At 44.3% G+C, this 20552-nt stretch overlaps 1 non-coding gene across 1 annotated transcript; it reads left to right on the forward strand.

Annotated features, from left to right (window-relative positions):
- TRNAV-CAC lies at positions 13650-13722 on the forward strand. Its single transcript has one exon. It is a non-coding gene; the product is annotated as a tRNA-Val (tRNA).

A 20552-nucleotide genomic window follows, 5' to 3' on the forward strand; every position in this document is an offset into this window, starting at 1 on the left:
TAGGTCTTGGGCGGGCTTCGCCTTCCGTGGACTGCTCATTTGGTCTCAAGCTCCTGGTGGTCTTGGGCAGGGTAGGGGAGCTAGAGCCAGACAAACCATGCCGGGTGGTGGAGATGGGACCATGAGTGTGGACACTCATGCGTGCCTGGAGACACACACACACACACACACACACACACACACACACACACGGTAGTGGAGGTAAGAGAGCGGGCTGATTCGGGAGGCCAGTCAGGAATCCTTAGCCCAGTAGGCGGGAGCAGGTGGAAGCAGACGCCTGAAAGGGTGGACTACCAGCCCCAGCCAACACTGTAGTCTAATTACATTACCATGCTCTCAGTCCTATCACAGAGAGGCAAGAATGTTACCTTGAGAATACCTCCCTCCCTCCCACAACACACACACACACACACACACACACACACACACACACACACACACCCCTCTCCCCTAGACATGACGTCTAACATGACCCCATTCTTGCCCAGCCACCTAGCTACCCAGAGTCCATTCCACCTCTCTCTGCAACCTATCTTCGTGGTCCCCCTTGGATACTCCCCCAAGGTAAATGGCAGACACCAGTCTGCTTTCAGCCTCTGTCAGTGGAGGTTTTCATGCCCGTTGGCATGTTTCTGCCTTAGGAGGCAAAGTGGACTGCCGGTGAATGGCACCAACCTGAGGCGGCGGTGGCGGCGGCGGCGGCAGAGATGGCACGGTGGCGGCAGAGGTGGCACGGTGGCGGCGGTACACGAGATGGGTTTTGACAAAGCGGGACCCCCCATGGAAAGGAGCCCCTGTGGGCAGAGGGGTGCTTCCCATCACCACAGGAGGTTACCTCAAGCCCTTCGCCGGTGCGTTGGGAGTGAGCGTGGGTGGGTGACAGGGCAGGACGAAGGTGTCTGTGGCCGTGGTTGGTGGCCGCCCCGTGCAAGTTTGGGAACAGAGTAAAACGACCCCGTAGAGTGGGGGTGGGCGTGAAGCGCCTGCTGGAAGGTGGGAGGAAAAGTTCGACCGCGACCGCGGTGTCCCGGCGGAGCTTGGGCGGGGCAGCAACGGGAGGTGTGGGTCTTGCGGGGACCTGGCCGCGAGGGCCGCCGGGTCACTCAGGCAGGGGCTCTGCAGAAGCCTGGGTGAAGCGGCGGTGGTGGCCCTTGCCCCGCCCTGCGCGGGATCTGGGTTAGGGCTGGGCATGGTGTAGGAGTGGGTCTGAGGGCCACGAGGGCGGCCAGGACCAGCGCCAGTGCGTCTTCCGGGCAGGATGTGTGAGACAGGGGCCCGGGGTACAGGGGAATCATGGCAGGTGGAGGAGCCCGTGCCCAGAGGCTGGGCAGAAGGGAGAGTGGCAAGCAGCGGGTGTGAGTGGGCTGTGGTGCCAGGGAGGTGGCGGGAGAAGACCCCCGTGGAGCGGCAGGAGAGCGGGCCAGACTGCTGTGTTGTGCGGCAACGTGCTCAGGCTAAACGGGAGTGAGGCTGTGGGGAGGGGAGAGGTAGGAAGCAGGGCAGGGCAGGGCAGAAACAGAGTTGGAGACAGGGGCTAGGCACCCTGCACATGAGGTGGGCGATCCCACTGCCCCAGAGACATATATAACCTCTCTCATCAGCAGCAACCACCATCACTTCTCATGGGGCTATGTGTTTCTCTCTGCCTGTGTGAGAGGGAGGAGAGAGAGAGATGAATCATGTGTCTGTTGGGTCCGGAAGGGTGGGACTGGTCATGATATTTGAAACGTTCAAAGGCGAGCTCCCTTAGGAACTATCACTTCCACTTGTGAATATATTGCCAAAAGGTTGAAAAATCTAATTCAGAAAGGTATATTCCACCCCCATGTTTATATCACCATTACCTTCAATAGCCAAAACATGAAAAAAACCTACGTGCCGGAGTTCCCGTCGTGGCGCAGTGGTTAACGAATCCAACTAGGAACCATGAGGTCGCGGGTTCGATCCCTGGCCTTGCTCAGTGGGTTAACGATCCGGCGTTGCCGTGAGCTGTGGTGTAGGTTGCAGACACGGCTCAGATCCCGAGTTGCTGTGGCTCTGGCATAGGCCGGTGGCTACAGCTCCGATTCAACCCCTAGTGTGGGAACCTCCATATGCCGCGGGAGCGGCCCAAGAAATAGCAACAACAACGACAACAACAACAACAACAAAAAAAAAAAAAAAAAAAAAAACCTACGTGCCCATCAACAGTTAGTTTATGAAGATATAAGATGGATTTGCCATTGTGGCTCAGCCGTGTGGAACCCAAATTTTATCCATGAGGAAATGAGTTCCATACCTGGCCTTGCTGAGGGTTAAGAATGAAGCATTGCTTTGAGCTGCAGCATAAGCTCAAGCGAGTCTTGGTCTGGAGTTGTTATGGCTGTGGTGTAGGTCAACAGCTGTAGCTCAGATTTGATCCCTAGTTCTGTACTTCCATATGTCTCAGGTTCCCCTAAAAAAATAATAATTATTATTTTTACTATTATACTAACACATTACTCTTATAATAGTAATGATTATTAAATAATTATCAATCAATAAGTATGCCTTTCCAGGCTTTATAAAAGTATAATTGATCATCTGAATTTCTCTGTTGAAGAACTTCTTAATGGCAGGTCCCACTGGTAGAAATGCAGAGGGTTCGTGAAAATTGCCCAGGCTGTACAGAACTCTGAAAAGTTAACAGCTTTTAGAACTACAAAGAATCCAGGGAAACTACATTCATTGGTAAAACTGATTTTTTTTTTTATTCTGTGTAACTTTCATTTTTCATATTTTAAAAATCACATGGTACTCGTTAAAAACTAGTGATTCTTTGTGGCAAGCCATGGCCTATCACTGATATTTTTGTGTTTTGTCTATAAGGGAAGGAGATTGAGGGACGTGTCCTCTGACTCTCAGGTCCCCAGATGTTACTCTGCCTCCCATGGGGTATTTAGTACTCCTTGAGAATCATATTCAGGGAGAGCTTTGGAGCTCACTGTCATATTGAACTTATATCTTGAACAAACCCAGCATCTGGGTTTAAAATTCAGAAAGAAGTGATGACACTGGGCTTCAGAGCAGTTTACTGAAATAAGGACATCAGGCTGACTTCCCTAGCAGGAATCATTAGTTCAAATTATCAGGGAACTCTTTTCCCCAACACCCACCCCTGCTCCTTTCTCCATTCCCTCAAGCCATTCTCACTTCTCTCAAGTGGTGAATTTGGTTTTACTCGTGTCTGGGCCTCAACTTTGGGAGAAAGAGGCAGTTACATCCCACTAGCACTAAGGAATTGGGAAGAAAGGAAGCAAGGACCCTAGTGTCGCACAGAGGGAGGGAATGATTTCTTATTTTAGTTTTTATTTCATTTTATTTTGTTTTTGTTTTTTAGGGCTGCACTTAGGAATGCGGAAGTTCCCAGGCTGGTGGTCGAATCAGAGCTACAGCTGCTGGCCTACACCACAGCCATAGCAATGTAGGATCTGAGCCATGTCTGCAAACTTCAACACAGCTCCTGGCAACACTGGCTCCCCAGACCACTGAGCGAGGTCAAGGATCGAACCTGCATTCTCGTAGATACTAGTCTTATTTGTTTCCACTGCGTCATGACAGGAACTCCCTTATTTTCATTTTTAGAATCATATACTTCAGGAGTTCTGGCTGTGGTTGAGTGGTAACAAACCTGACTAGTATCCATGAGGACGTGAGTTCGGTCCCTGGCCTCACACAGTGGGTTAAGGTTGCCATGGGCTGTTAGTCTAGTTCACGGATGTGGCTTGGATCCAGCATTGCTGTGGCTGTGGTGTAGGCTGGCAGCTGCAGCTCCAATTCAACCCCTAGCTTGGGAATTTCCATATGCTGCAAGTGTGGCCCTAGAAAAAAGAAAAAGAAAAGAATCATACAATTCAGACCTACTTGCAATGTGAAGTTGCGGAAGCTGGAATCTAAGTGCAGAAATGTGGTGTTGGATTAAAGATCTACGAATGTGACCTGCAAGTATATGGATGGTGGCTTGAGCATTAGGGTCATGAGAAGAAGGATGTAGTGCCACTGAGTAATTTAAAAAATTTTTAGAAATCAAAAAAATTAAAAACAAAAAAAGGATGTAGTGGAAGATGGGATAGCAAAGAGTCAAGGACAGAAGCAAATTTTAGAAGGAAGTGGGAGGGGGGTGAGAGATATGAGAGGCTCTAAGAGCCAAGAAACTTTGGTTATTCAACTCAGAATGGGGAAGGAACTACAAATTCCTGTTGTTTTAAGATTGCCACCACCTCTGCCCAGAAAGACGTGATTAATATGACAACATCACTGTGTACTCAGGGAAGTAGCTCCCCCCAGGGCATTGCCTTAGGGAGAAACTCTGGCCAGAAATAGTGATGAGTAGATGGGTGATTTTTCCTGAGCCAGGTAAGGTGTGATGGGGGTGAACTCAGGCACCTCGCTCATCTCTCAGGACTTTCCCAGAGTCCCACTGACCATTAAGATCAGATGTGTGAAAGCTCTGCCTTCTCAGAGACCGATCATGGGGAAAGGCCCTGGCACAGGCTCCCCAGTTCCTGGCAAGGAGAGGAGAGTCAAAGACTAGCCCACATTGAAAGTGGCCTCTGGGGGTATGAGGGGAGAGTCCTGGTGTTCTGGGCTATCCTAGGTCTCATCTGACCTCACATAACGGAAACTACTGAGGAAAAGTCCTTTAGAGGAGAACCTCTCCTCACATTCTGTTCTAATTTCTGAAAGTATGTGCCAGAGTTCCCATCATTGCTCAATGGTTAATGAACCCGACTAGTAACCATGAGGTTGCAGGTTCGATCCCTGGCTTCTTTCAGTGGGTTAAGGATCTGGCGTTGCCATGAGCTGTGCTGTAGGTCACAGACATGGCTCAGGTCTCGTGTTGCTGTGGCTGTGGCATAGGCCGGCAGCTGTAGCTCCAATTTGAGCCCTAGCCTGGGAATCTCCACATCCTGCAGGTAAAGCCCTGGGGGGAAGAAAAAAAAAAAAAAGGACAAAATAAAATAAAATAAAAGTATATCATGCTCTAGCAGACTGTGGTCTTATCTTCCACAGAAAACTTTTGAGGGTTGCCACCTCAGCATTCCCATCCCCTTTTCCCTTCTTAAGAATACCCTGAGGAGTTTTCATTGTGACTCAGAGGTAACGAACCCGACTAGTAACCATGAGGTTGTGGGTTCGATCCCTGGCCTTGCTCAGTGAATTAAGGATCTGGCATTGTGATGAGCTGCGGTGTAGTTGGCAGACACAGCTTGAGTTCTGCACTGCTGTAGCTGTGGTGTAGGCTGGCAGCTGCATCTCGGATTCAATCCCTAGCTTGGAAACTTCCATGTGCCGCAGGACTGGCCCTGAATCAGAAAAAAAAAAAAAAAAAAGAAAGAAACAAAGAAAAAAAAAATACCTTGCATTTGTAAGCTATAAAGTTTAAATGGGATTAATCTTACCTTTAACTTCAGGAGTAGGCCCTGATTGTCTTAAACTAAGAAGCACATCCCATCCTTTTTATCTGCAGTACAATTACTATTCAATAGTGAGTTCTGAAAGAAATAAACACTTTTCTTGATAGATGCAGACAAGGGAGTCTGTAGTCCAAGTTGCTGATGGTAGCATTTGAGAACATGAGTAGAAAGCCTACTTATGAATAGAGTCCATATTGAGGAAGAAGGATGGATAGAAACCAGAGAATTTTTTTAGGGCTGCATCCATGGCATATGGACGTTCTCAGGCTAAGGGTCGAATCTGAGATGCAGCTGCTGGCCTACACCACAGCTCACAGCAACGCCGGATCCTTAACCCACTGAGCAAGGCTGGGGTCAAACCCGCATCCTCACAGATACTAATTGGATTCATTAACCACTGAGCCATGATAAGAACTCCAAACCAGAGAATTTTTTGAGTCTTGTATCAAGGCTTGCCTGAAGCCCAGATTTACCTAGGACTGTGAGGCAATATTTCCCCTGTATTATTAAGCCTATTTATAAATTTTCTGTTAATGTGACTTAACCTGATAGACTCTCTACTATCCACTGAGAATTCAGTCCATTAGCCATTTCTGAGGTCTTTTCACATTCGACACATCCTTAACTCATAGTATCTCCTCCCCTGGTGCTTTCACATCACTATTCCCAGCTCCCTAATGCTCCTCCTTTGCTTATTTATCCCACACCCACTTTCTCCTCCGGGCTCTTGCCAGATTAGAGCTCCTGGAGCAGTCACCTAACACAGTACCATTCCAGAACTCTAGACATTTCATCCAACAACAGGTAATTCTCTTACCTTTCTCTTAATTTCCTAATGCCTTTCTCACATGGTATCCTCAGACTGTCTCTACTTCTTATCTCTCCAACCAACACCACTGAGAAGATGAAGTCATTTGACCTCGGCTATCATTTTACACAAGGCATTTTGGGGTCTTTTTTTTTTTTTTTTTTTTAGGGCCGCACCCGTGACATGTGGAAATTCCATAAGGGTTGAATCAAAGCTGTAGCAGCTGGCCGTAACACACAGCCACAACAATGCAAGATCCAGGCAGCCTCTGCAACCTACACCACAGCCACAGCAACAGCAAATCAAGCTGGGTATGTGACCTACACCAAAGCTCGTGGCAATGCCAGATCCTTAACCCACTGAGCAAGGCCAGGGATCGAACCTGAGTCCTCAGGGATACTAATCAGTTATGTTACCTCCGCACCACAACAGGAACTCTGGCTGTTTTGTCTTAAGCAAGTCAAATTTACTTAGCTCAGTCTCTTCATCTTTCCACATTTTTTCCATCTTTCCGCATTTTAAAACGTCTTTACTACTTCCCTCGTAGCAGAGTGATAAAAATTAATTGAATGTGAGGGAGTGTAAAAGTGCTAAAAGGAGAAAAACCTCAGTTCTCCTCCTTCTATGTAGGAAAAAACCCAGTTCTTTCCCACGGTGTGTTTCCTTCCCTGTTGAGTCTCCCTTACTTCTTACATAGCATTTCACTCTGCTCACCAAATGTATGGAGATTTTCCCCCACACCAAGCAATTCTCTGACACTCTGTAGTGTCAGAATGGAGTTAAGTTTGAGTTCCCGTCGTGGCGCAGTGGTTAACGAATCTGACTAGGAACCATGAGGTTGCAGGTTCGGTCCCTGGCCTTGCTCAGTGGGTTAATGATCCGCATTTCCGTGAGCTGGTGTAGGTTGCAGACGGAGCTCGGATCCTGCATTGCTGTGGCTCTGGTGTAGGCCAGTGGCTACAGCTCCGATTGGACCCCTAGCCTGGGAATCTCCATATGCCGCGGGAGCGGCCCAAGAAATAGCAAAAAGGACAAAAAAAAAAAAAAAGACAAAAAAAAAAAAGAATGGAGTTAAGTTGTAGGACCCAGCTGGCATCACAAAGGATTACTTGGTGTGGGGGAGAAAAAACCTCCTCACATTTGGCAACAGAATGAAGTGTATGAATAATATAGGAGACTCACAGGAAAGAAAGACATAGGAAAGGAAAAAACCAAGGTTTTTCCAAATTACAGCTGGTGTCAGTAAAGTGGGATTTACGAGAACCACCCTGGCTCATGGAAACTTGTGGTTTGGAAAGAGAATGAGGAGAGCACAGTGAATCAGGAAACCTTGATCCCTGGATGGTTACCTAGTCACCCACGGTATTAAACTATGGCCAGCCACACTTCAATCCATTACTAAAGCTTAAAGTTACCAATGGAATTCATTCACTTATTTTAAACATTTTTTATGGCCACAGTCACAGGGGCCAGGGATTGAATTTGAGCCACAGCTGAGACCTACAAGCAATGCTTGGGGAGTGAACCCATGCCTCCAAAGTGACCTAAGCTGCTTCAGTCGGATTCTTAACCCACTGCACTGGGGTGGGAGCTTTCACAAACGGAATTTAGAGTTGGGAATAAACCTGAGTCCTGAGAAGTTGGTTCATTGAGCATGTAAGGAAATGCATACAAATAAGAAGCATGCTAAACATACAGTCCTTTGGTCATTGTTATCTGTAATGGCTAAAATAAGGAAAGTGCCAGGTCAGAACTTGATGCTCATTCAAGCTCTGGGTTAGTTTGAACTTCAGCCACTAGTCTCAAAGCTGGCCACAATGGGAAAAATTATGACACGACAACAGAAAGTACCCTAAGGCCTTCGGTTAGCAAGAAGGTAGTCAATGTGGGAGGAGGTCAAAACCAAGAAACTACTGAAACCATGAGGTATAGTTTGAAAGGGTTGTCTCATATCAGAATCATCAGCTTCCTGAAGAACCTTTACTAAAATGGATGGTGAGAGTGGGTGATTCAAGAGCTGTGTCTTTGGTTTGGAATCCTGCAGAGTAGAAGAGCACATTTACATTGATACAGGACCACTGCTCACTATTGAACAATCACAGATGGTAATACATGACCCAGACACACAGGAGATTAATCCTGAGGGAACAGCCAGCCTGGTGGACTGCATAAGAGCCACCGTAAAATCTGTTTGTCCTGAGAAGGGAGACTGCCCAACTCCTTGTATAAATGCCAAATGGAGCACCCCACATGAGCAGTTGATATGCTTCTCATGTAAGCCACGTGCAATTGGTTTTGTGATGACTGGGATATTCCCCTGCTGAATATGCCTGTTCACCCAGGTTATGGTAAATGATTTAATTAACAGTGTCGGGAGTTCCCGTTGTGGCGCAGTGGTTAACGAATCCGACTAGGAACCATGAGGTTGCGGGTTTGATCCCTGCCCTTGCTCAGTGGGTCAGGGATCCCGAGTTGCTGTGGCTCTGGCGTAGGCCGGCGGCTACAGCTCCGATTGGACCCCTAGCCTGGGAACATCCCATATGCCACGGGAGCAGCCCAAGAAATGGCAAAAAGACCAAAAAAAAAAAAAATCCCTGTTGCATGGACACCCCATGTGACGTTACTCCTGCAAAAAGAATCCAAAAAGCCTTATCAGATTCGATGTCTCAGCTTCCTTGTGTGATCTTACTGCCACCAATGGCATTAAAATAATTAAAAAGAAAATGGAGGATTTCCTGTCATGGCTCAATGGTAACAAACCTGACTGGCATCCATGAGGACGCAGGTTCGATCCCTGGCCTCCCTCAGTGGGTTAAGGATCCGGCATTGCTGTGAGCTGTGGTGTAGGTCACAGACACAGCTCAGATCCCACATGGCTGTGGCCCTGGCATGGACTGGTGGCTACAGCTCCAATTGGACCCCTAGCCTGGGAACCTCCATATGTTGCAGGTGTGGCCCTAAAAAGAGAGAAAGACAAAAAAAGGGGGGGGGGAGACAGCAAGGAGATTCAAAGAACTCTCAAGCTCTATCCAGCTGGGTGCAACTCTTTAGATGGTTATTTTAAAAAAGGATGACTATGGCAGACATTGATGGTGTTGAAACAAAGGTGCTGATTCAACACAATAGAAAGTAAGGTGGATCAATGTGATCCCTGCTGGTTACCCAATATTAAAAGGCCCCAAGCCAACCCTGCTCCATTTACCCCAGTTTGGAGTAATTTTAAAAGCCAGAAGGCAAAGATTTTCATGAGAAACCCTACTGTGGGTTGTCTGGGTCTAGACCATTGCCTGGGTCAAGGTCAAAGAGACTAATCAAGTTAAAGATTAACAAAAAAGGGCTAGGATCCCTTAGCTTAGTCCTTCATTTGCACTCACTCTTGTGCAAAAGGCTTTGTTCACTGGAGACCCAAAGCCTTTTGCACAAGAGTGAGTGAAATGGTCAGAGATGAAAAAGAGTTTTCCAGGACCCCTTGATGCAGGAGCCCCATTCACAATGGTACCAAAACCTATTTGTGAAACCCTGACATAGGCTATAGTTAGATTGGAGAGAACATAAAAATATGAGTGCTGATAAGATTATAAAAGTGGGAATGTTTAAACAAGTTTTATGTAAAGTTGTGCCTCCTTTACCTGAGTTTTTCCTCGGAATGGTTATTATGTTTGGGTAGGGAACACTTCCCCTGACTAGTATTGTAAAACCAAAACCTGTTGATGAACCCTTAATGGAGGCTACCATTGAAGTGTAAGGGGATGATGGAATTACAGTAAAAGTTTGTAGTAGAATGGGTATGTTTGAACAGATTTTATGTGAAGTGGTTGCATGTCTTCTACCTGATTGCATTATGGGAGTGGACACTATCTGACTGGGGAACATTTTCCCTATCTAGTATTGTAAAACAGAAGGCATATAAAAACGTTCTTCAAGCAATGCATTAATTAGACCCACTAAACCGGAATCAAACTTTGTGCTTACACTCAAGATGAGAGGGACTAAAGGAGTGTCCCTACTGGATATATTTCTCCTTTTTTTCTGGTGGATCTGAGGGATGGGGTGGAGGAAGGTGCTAGTAATCTTTCTTCCCACATCATTTCAACTTTTTTGTCTCCTTCTACCTGAAGCAGTGGTTATAGGACCAGGGCTCTAACTAGGGCTGAAAGCAGGGATGATTTCTAAGCAAAAGCTGCAACTATATTTCTGATCTTTATGTCAGAATTCCTAAGGGCCTGATGGGGCAGAATGTGCCTTCACCTCATCTGACAAAATTGGGGCTAATAGTGAAGGCAGCTATACTGCCTGGTGGTTAAGATAGCTTACTGGTTCTGCACCTGTGTAACCTTAACCTACCTGAATAGAAATGGACTGAGGGGGAGGCCCATGCTAGGCTAGTACTACTGCCTGCAATCTAGAGCAGTACGGAGGCTAGACCAAATCCCTTCCAAAGGTAAAAGAGTTTGGGTATAAGTGGAGAGAAGGAAGAACAGTAGTAGCTAACAATAAAATAATGAATAAGTGAGTTCTGTAATAAGGAAAATCCAATATTACATTAACCCCTTGAAATAGGCTCAGAGCAAGAAATGATATTACCTCAACACAATTATATTAGATGGCTGAAGGGGTTAAACCATATATTTGCTGAGACCGTGCCTGGTTTTGGAACCTAACAAAATGGAATGAAAGCTTACAAACCCGAGTGGCCTTGCCCTGAACATTCTTATACAATGTGATGATGGACTGAAATGATTATTAATGATTACTTGGGATTCTAGTAATGTGTCAGTATCTTTCTACTTATGTATCATTTTGCTGGAAGAGGTCTGTGGCCAGAGACCAGGGGGTGGTGGGCTGTAAGAGAATAGAAAATATAAAAAAATACATATTGGTCTCTGCCTCCAAATCTTGGCATGGAACTCCTAAAATCCTCATAACTTCCTAAGTGGTAAGAGCAGTATGAGCATCTTTTGTTCTAAGGAGGCAACGCTGGGAGAGCTCCTGGATAAATACTAGATGGGAGCTGGTCACAAGAAAGACTGAGCCATGATTAAATGCTTGGAATTTTCAGCCCTATGTATTAATAGGATAAAGAGCTGAAAACAGAATTAATTATCGATCATACCTATATGATGAGGCCTATAAAATACCAAAAGCATGGAGTCTGGAGAGCTTCTGTGTTGGTGAATATACCCGCACCAGGAGGATGATGCACCCCAACTCTACAGCTCCCCTAGAAACTCCTGCATTAGGGAACCACCCGGACCTCTCCCTATGTATTGATTTATCTGGCTGTTTATCGGTATCCTTTCTCATATCCTTTAATAAATTGATGTAAGTGTTTCCCTGAGTTCTATGAGCTGCTCCAGCAAATTAATCCAACTTGATGTGGGGAATCATTGGAACCCCTAATGTGTAGCCAGTGAGTCAGAAAACTGGATACCACAAAACCCCTAGAAGAGGGAGTTCCCATTGTGGCTCAGTAATGAACTCAACTAGTATCTATGGGGATGTGTGTTCAATCCCTGGCCCTGCTCGGTGGGTTAAAGATCCAGTGTTGCCACAAACTTTGGTGTAGTTTACAGATGCAGCTCAGATTGGCGTTGCTGTGGCTGTGCTGTAGGACGGCAGCTGCATCTCTGATTTGACCCTTAGCCTGGGAACTTCCATATGTTGCAGTTGTAGCCTTTAAAAAGACCAAAAAAAAAAAAAAAAAAAAAAAAGCTACCATGATACAGTAGTTCCACTCCTGGGCATGTACTTGGAAAAGATGAAAGCTCTAATTTGCAAAGATGCATGCACCCCAATGTTCATAGCAGCACTATTTTCTTTTCTTTTTCTTTTTGTCTTTTTAGGGCCGCACCCGAGGCATACAGAGGTTCCCAGGCTAGGGGTTAAATTGGAGCTCTAGCCTTGGGCCTATGCCACCACCACAGCAATGCCAGATCAGAACCACATCTACTACCTACCCCACAGCTCACTGGCAATGTGAGATCCTTAACCCACTGAGCAAGTCCGGTGATTGAACCTACGTCCTCATGGATACTAGTCCGATACGTTTCCACTGAGCCATGACAGGAACTCTCACAGCACTATTTTCAATAGTTGCAACATGGAAGCAACTTAAATATCCATTGAGAAAGGAATGGATAAAAAAATGTGGTACATATATGCAGTGGAATACTACTCAGTCATAAAAAAGAATGAATTAATGCCATTTGCAACAACATGGATTGACCTAGAGAATATCATATTAAGTGAAGTAAAAAGATATTACATGACATCACTTATATGTGGAATCTAAAAAAATAGTACAAATGAACTTATTTATAAAACAGAAACAGATTCGCAGACATAGAAAACAAACTTATGGTTACCAAAGGGGAAGGGGAGGTGGGATATATTAAGAATATGGGATTAACAAATGCACATTACTATATACAAAATAGATAAATAACGAGGATTTACTGTATAGCACAGGGAACTGTATTCAATATCTTGTAATGAACTACTGGAAAATAATTTTTGAAGAGAATATAGATATATACATATGTATGTATCACCAAATCACTTTGCTGTACACCTGAAACTAGCAAGTATTGCAAATTAACTATACTTCAATTTTTTAAAAGTTCAGGTGATGACTTTGCCTTGAGATTGGCAACTGAAGTGGGTAGAGGCATCTGTGGATCCCACTCTCTCTCCAAGCAGACAGTGTCAAAATTGAATTAAATTGTAGAACACCCAGCTGGTGTCAGAGACACAGAATTTCTTGGAATGGGGGAAATCATCTACAAACTTGTTGACCAGAAGTGAAGTGCTGGTGTGAGTAGTAAAGGGAAGAAAGAGATAGGAAGGAGAAGGCTGAGTTTTTCTTCTACAAGTGCCTTCTAAGATAAGTGCTGGGCAAACCTAAGGTGTATATTTATTGTTTCACTTATGAGCTGGTTTACCTTATCTTGGCCAAGTCTGTCATCTAAATCTCTTGACACCCGTAGTTACTGCATCATTTTTTCTCCAGTGCAGGGACGCTCACTAAGTGCCAGCGGGTGACTAGATCCCAGGGCGGTCCCCTCTTCCCGCCAAGCATTCCTCCGGAACCTGCAGGACTCAGAAAACTGCATGAGGGCATTTGAGGAAGCCTGGAGCCCTGGCCCATAAAGGCGGGATTTCAACAGCAGCTACACTAGCTGGGAGCTCCCCCTGTGCGGGAAGTTTCCTGATGAGGTAAGATTGAGTTCACCTTGTGTCTATGGCCTCGATGCTGGGTGCGCATCCGGGCCGTGCCCGCTACCTCCTGGCGCGTGGGTGAGGCGGAGCTGTGGTCGACCTACCTGGGTACTTTTTTCGCGGACCAAGGACACAGTAAAGAGCTTCTGTTTTTCAAGGGTGTTTTCTGAAGCGAGACTGTCAGCCTGGTTTCCGTAGTGTAGTGGTTATCACGTTCGCCTCACACGCGAAAGGTCCCCGGTTCGAAACCGGGCGGAAACAAGCTGTTTAAATTTTCTGTTGCCGACAGAGGGACTCAGTCCCTCTGGGGTAGTGAAACTTGTTTAGGAGGCACTTTTACAGCTGTTTGGGCCCATACAGATTTTGTCCTATCTTTCCTGACACCGGAAGTGTAAAGCATTTTTGGCTGCTCAGATGAAGTCATCGATTAGGATCCACATTCCCGAGGACCAAGTTCTGGTTCGGAAGTGGTGTCTTGAAATTCAGACGGGTCCCTTACTCCAACTCTGCTCAAGCTTCGGTCTCTTTGGCTGGGATTGCAAGGGGCTGTCTCCTCCAGAGAATTTGCAAATTTGTATCAACTCAACTGTGTGCCTGGCATTATCTCGCTTTAAGTTGATGGTGGGTCTCTTTACCCTGCTGTCCAGAGGGATGAATGGAATATAGTTGTGGAGCCAGTGTCACAAGTCGCTCTATCATCCCCACCAAACCTGCCCTTACTGTTTGTTTTCTCAATTTAAGTTGTCCCCATGCATTCAGCGCTTAGTTCCTAGTCATAGAGATTCTTTCTCCCTCCCTCCTCCTGAGTCTTTCCCTGCAGGGAATTCTAAGTCCCTTGGCTCTAATTCGGGTGGAAACAGTGCATATTTTCTTTTAAAGGTTATTTTTTTATGTTATTTTCACACCCCTCCTCCCTAATAGACAGTTTGCACAGACACTTCTTAAAAGAAGATAGACTGAGAGCAAATAATTACATCTAAAGATGTTCCACATCATTAATCATTAGGGAAATGCATATTTAAAACACAATAAGATATCACTGCACATGTTTTAGAATGCCTACCATACCAGGTTGTCCAGGATGTGGAGAACTGGAACATTCATACACTGCTGAGGGGAATGTAAAATGTTACATCTACTTTGGAAAACAGGCTAGCAGTTTCTTTGAAAGTTAAGCTACTACAATAAAACAGCCATTCTAATCCTAGGTATTTCCAAGAGAAAGTTAAATATATGCCCATGGGAAGACTTGTACACGAAAGTTCATAGTAGCTTTATTTGTAAAGCTGGAAACAACTCACATTTCACTCAACAGGTGAAGATAAATTAGGATTCATCCATATAATGGAATTAAGACTCAACTAAAAAAATAATACTAACTTCTTTTTTTTTTAGGGCCACACCCACTGTACCCTCCTCATTTGGAAGTTTCCAGGATAAAGGTCAAGCCAGATCCTAGCAGCATCTGCACCCTACCATACAGCTCAAAACAACGCAGAATCCTTAACACCTTGAGAGAGACCGGGATCGAACCCTCATCCTTACGGATACTAGTCCAGTTCTCAAGCCTCTGAGCCAAGATAGGAATCCCAGTTACAACTATTATTATTGCTATTATACTGGGCAAAAGAAGCCCAACCTTAAAAAGAGTATTATATAACTCCATTTATATAAAATTGTAGAAAATGACAATTATGATGACAGAAACTAGATCAGTGGTTACTTAGCAAGAAGAAGGAGAATAGCAGGAATTAAGGATTAGAAAGCACAAATTGGGGGAGGACAATGGATATGCTATCTTAATTGTGGCAAGGCTGCATTATGACTTTCATTGGCCTTAGACACTTTGACCTTCATGGGACCCTTCATAAACATATTTAAATATTTAAAATTTTTTCTATTTAAAATTCATATTTATCAATATAGTTTGTTTATATATAACATATGTTTGAGTATATAAAATATAATATATGATTATATATAACATTAAATATATAATTGATTAATATAAAATATTTTATGGATGCATTGGTATAAAGATTAATGTATTAATATTATATAAAAGTGTTTTTTAAATATCATTATTTTTATTTTGAATTTAAATGAATTTTAAAGGAGTTCCTGCTGTGGCTCAGTGGGCTAAGAATCCAACTAGTATCCATGAGGATGCAGGTTCAATCCCTGGCCTCAATCAGTGGGTTAAAGGATCCAGCATTGCAGTGAGCTGCGGTGTAGGTGGAAAATACAGCTTGACTCCTGAGTTGCTGTGGCTGTGGTATAGCCTGACAGCTGCAGCTCCAGTTCAACCCCTAGCCTGGGAACTTCCTTATGCTGTGGGTATGGCCCTAAAAAGACCAACAAAACAAAATAAAACTTTACCTTGTGGCTCAGTAGTAACCAACTATGAACTAGTATCCATGAAGCTGTGCATTCAAACCCTGCCCTGGCTCAGCGGGTTAAAGGATCCAGCATTGCGGTCAGCTGCGTGTAAGTTGCAGATGTGACTCACTTCCATATGCTGAAGGGCAGCCCTAAAAAGACAAAAGGGGGGGGGACTTTAAAAAATTAAAGCAGTTTGAATTTTAAATGGGTTGAAACATTTTTGTAGGTGTATGCTTACCGTGCCCAATGGGTAAATTGAGCACCCTATTGTGAGGATGATTTCACAGATCTATACTGTGTGTCAAGACTTAACAGCTTGTACATTTTGAATATGTCCAATTTCTTGTATGTCAATTATGCCTTAATATACTGTTAAACATTGTTTTAATATTTTTCAGAAAAAAAGAAACATGTATTTGAAGTGTGTTCTGAGAGTTCTCTTGTGGTGCACCAGGTTAAGGATCTAGTGTTGTCACTGCTGTGGTCCAAGTTACTATTATGGTGAGAGTTTGACCCCTAGCCCAGAAACTTCCAAATGCCAAGGCCAGAAAAAAAAAAATGAGGTCAGTTTTGGGTACTTATACAAATACATATTTTTGTTTGCTTGTTTTCTGGTTAAATCTGCATTTCTGGGCCAGAGATCGAACCTGAGACACAGCAGCCACCTGAGCCACACTAGTGACAACACTGGATCCCCAACCTGCTGAGTCACCAGTGAACTCCCACATTTTTAGTTTTCTTATTTAAAAAAAAATGTTTTTTAAGGGCCAGATTTGTGGCATGTGGAAGTTCCTGGGGTAGAGGTTTTGTTTGGTTTTGTCTTTTCTAGGGCCCCACCCGCGGCATATGGAAATTCCCAGGCTAGAGGTCCAATCGGAGCTGTAACCTACACCACAGCCACAGCAACACTGGATCCAAGCCAAGTCTGCAATCTACCCACAGCTCTTGGCAACACTAGATCCCTAACCTACTGGGTGAGACCAGGGATCAAACCCACATCCTCACAGATACTACACCGGGTCTTATCCTGCTTATTAAAATGGGAACTCCATCTTGTTAAAATTTTTGTATGAAACTAAAATCTATATTCACAACATTAAATAATTCTGAGGGTGAACCTCAGGTACAGTGTTAAATCTCAATGCATTGCCCTTTATCCACATGGATGGGTGCCAGACTCTTCTCTTGCTTTATTTATTTTTCTCTGATATGTTTTGTTTGGCGTTTTAGGGCCGCATCCACAGCATATGGAAGTTTCCAATCTAGGGGTCCAATCAGAACTGTAGGTGCTGGCCTGCACCACAGCCACACCAGATCTGAGCCGGTGTCCTCAGGAATACTAATTGGGTTCATTACCATTGAGCCACCACAGGAACTCCCAGCCTTGGCTTTCAAAGAGGCCCCTGCACGGGCCTGTAATTCAACCCAGGCCTGGGGCTTTGGGTGAGAGCGATACACACTACTGGGGAAACAGCATCCATCTGGATGAGTCAGGAATCTCAGACATCACCATCCTACTGAACTTAAGCAAGAATACAGAACAAACTTTTCCCTTCATTTGGAAAGAAACAGCCAAATGCATGGCAAGGGTCAGAAAAGCATCTATAATTCCCATGTATAGGCCTTCTCCCTTTATTGTCAAAGAGCTGGAAATGCTTTAGAACCCAGCCATAGTAGGACAATTTTTAAACACTTTGCATCTTGGGCACCATCCCATTTTTAGGTTTGTTCAAAGTCTCCAAGATATAGTAATTGAAAAGGACTTGGAGTTCCTGTCATGGCTCAGCAGAAAAGAATATGACTAGTATCCATGAGGACTCAGGTTCAATCCCTGGCTTTGCTCAGTGGGTTAAGGATCCGACATTGCCATGAACTATGGTGTAGGCTTCAGACGCAGCTCAGATCTGGCATTGCTGTGGCTGTGGCCTAGCCAGAGGCTACAGCTCTGATTCAACCCTTAGCCTGGGAACTTCCATATGCCACAAATGCAGCCCTAAAAAGGCAAAAAAAAAAAAAAAAAGATTCAAGTTCAGAGCAGTATGTATAACATGTAGTATTGGAATAAGGAAAAATGGTGAAACTATATTTATGCACATATAGATACATATACATATTTAATTATCTAGGACAAGCAGACAAGAAACTGATAACTATGCTTGCTTCTGAGAAAAGGAATGGGTGTTGGGCTTCATGGCCTCTTCAAGGAGATAGAATTCAAAATCTCTGGCCAAGGAGTTCCCTGGTGGCTCAGGGAGTTAAGGATCTGGTGTTGTCACTGCTGTGGCTGAGTCACTGCTGTGGTGTGGGTTCAATCCCTGGCCAGGGAACTTCTGCATGCCATGGGCATTGACCCCCCCCCAAAAAAAACAAAACAAAACCTCTGGCCAAGACAAGACCCTTATCATTGCCCAACGTGTCTCATTGTAATGCCCCTTCCCCCACCTTGAGCAAATGGGCCTACTCCTTCCTACCCCCAACTAGGAAAGGTATATGGCCCACTCCTCACCTGGCCCCTATAGCAACCTTATATGCCCCCAACCAATTAGCAAGTATATCAGAAGACCCCATCTTTCCCCAGCCAATCAGCAAATCAATGGGTGTGTCATAAGACCTCCTCTCTCCCTGGGCTGTAAAAACAGACACCACCAAGCACCTGGGGCCACTCTCCCTAATTATCAGGAAGTCATATCTGATAATCATATTGCAGAGTCCATCTCATCTCAATACACTCTTCTTTCTTTTCACCTCACTATGCTGGAAAACTCTTCTTTCTAACCTGCGTGCACAGGCCACGACAATGAAGAATTGAGGGTAGAGCTGGAAAGAAAACTTACTTTTCTTTGTGTATACTTTGTCAAAACTTCAGCAACAGAAGTAAAACAAATGAAGTGTTTCTGTTGTGGTTCTGCAGTAACAATCCCAACTGGTATCCATGTGACGCAGGCTCAGTCCCTGGCCTCGCACAGTGGGTTAAGGATATAGTGTTGCTGTGAGCTGTGGGGTAAGTTGCAAACTCAGTTAGGATCCCACATTATTGTGGCTGTGGTGTAGCTCCCATTTGACCCCCAGGCTGGGAACTTCCATATGCCTCCGGTGCGGCCCTAAAAAGGAAAAAACAAAACAAAAAAAGTAAAACCAATGAATCATCAAAGTTGTAGTTAGCAAAAGTTTATTGTGCACAGAATGAAAAAGTTCACGAACCAGGAGCACTCAAACCAAAACATGGAGGAAAGGGATATAGCATCATCCCTGCACATCTGGGGGGGACTGGTCCCATGATCCCCACTCAGACACCAAAATCCTTGAATGCCAAAGTTCCTTATGTAATATGGTATAGTATTTGCCTCGAACCTACTCACATCCTCCCATATACTTAAAATCATCTCTAAATTACTTACAATATCTAATACGATGTAAATGTTATGTAAATAGCTGTAAATACAATGTAAATTCCATGTAAATAGTTGTTGGCTTGTAGGAAATTCAAATTTTGCTTTTTGGAACTTTCTGGAATATTTTTTTCTGAATTTATTTGATTCTTGCTTGGTTGAATCCAAGAATGTGGAACCCATGAATGTAAAGGGACAACTGTATTGTTATAAAGAAGCTTGTATTAGTGAGGAGGCAGTGACTGCTTATTTTTCAATGATTGGTTACAATATTAGAATTTTCTTAAGTGATAGGAAATTGGTTGGTGGTTACCTTACACTAATTTTGGGGAACAATTTAAGTTTTGCCTATGATTTCCAGAGGTATAAACAAGAAGTGACTCAGGACAAGTTAGCCTCCCTTGTCTTATAAAATAAGCTAAATTAAGCATTGCTTGTATAACTAAACTTGTTTTATCTGCTCAGGGAATTTTCAAAGCCAGTCTTCATTTGTTTTTTATTCTTTTTCTTTCTTTCTTTTTTCTTGTTTTAAACCTCTTTAGGGCCACACCCACAGCATATGGAGGTTCCCAGGCTAGGGGTTGAACTGAGCTGTAGCTGCTGGCCTATACCATAACCACACCCACGCCAGATCCGAACTTCATCTGCAACCTACACCACAGCGCACGGCAACGCCCGATCCTTAACCCACTGAGCGAGGCCAGGGATCAAACCTACAACCTCATGGTTCCTACTTGGATTGTTTTCACTGCACCCGGATAGAAACTCAGGGAACTCCTGTTTTTTATTCTAGCAGTTGTTTCCCCCTTCCAGTTTTATTGAGATATAATTGACATATAGCATTGTATAAATTTAAGGTGTACAGCATAATGATTGACTTACATCATGATTACCAAAATAAATGTAGTGAACACCCATTATCTCATATAGATATGAAATAAGATTTAAACATATATACACACACACACACACACACACACACACTTTTTTTTTTTTTTCTTTTCTGGCTGCCCCACAGCATATGGAGTTCCCAGTGCGAGGGATCAGATCTGAACTGCAGTTGCCAACTACTCTAGGCTGCAGCTACAGCTGTGGCAACTCCAGATCCTTTAACCCACAGTGCTATAGAGGGGGAATGGAACCTGCATCCTGGCACTGCAGAGATAATATCAATCGCAGTTCACAGCAGGAACCCTTTTTTTATTTTTTATTTTCTATCCCTCCTTTATTTCTCTGCCCCCACCCCTCTCTCCCTCAACCATCTGTTTGTGTTCTCTGTATGAATTTATATTTATATAAATTCATATTTAATTATATTCT

Source organism: Sus scrofa, chromosome 4 (assembly GCF_000003025.6).
Source record: "Sus scrofa isolate TJ Tabasco breed Duroc chromosome 4, Sscrofa11.1, whole genome shotgun sequence".
Taxonomy (NCBI): Eukaryota; Metazoa; Chordata; class Mammalia; order Artiodactyla; family Suidae; genus Sus; species Sus scrofa.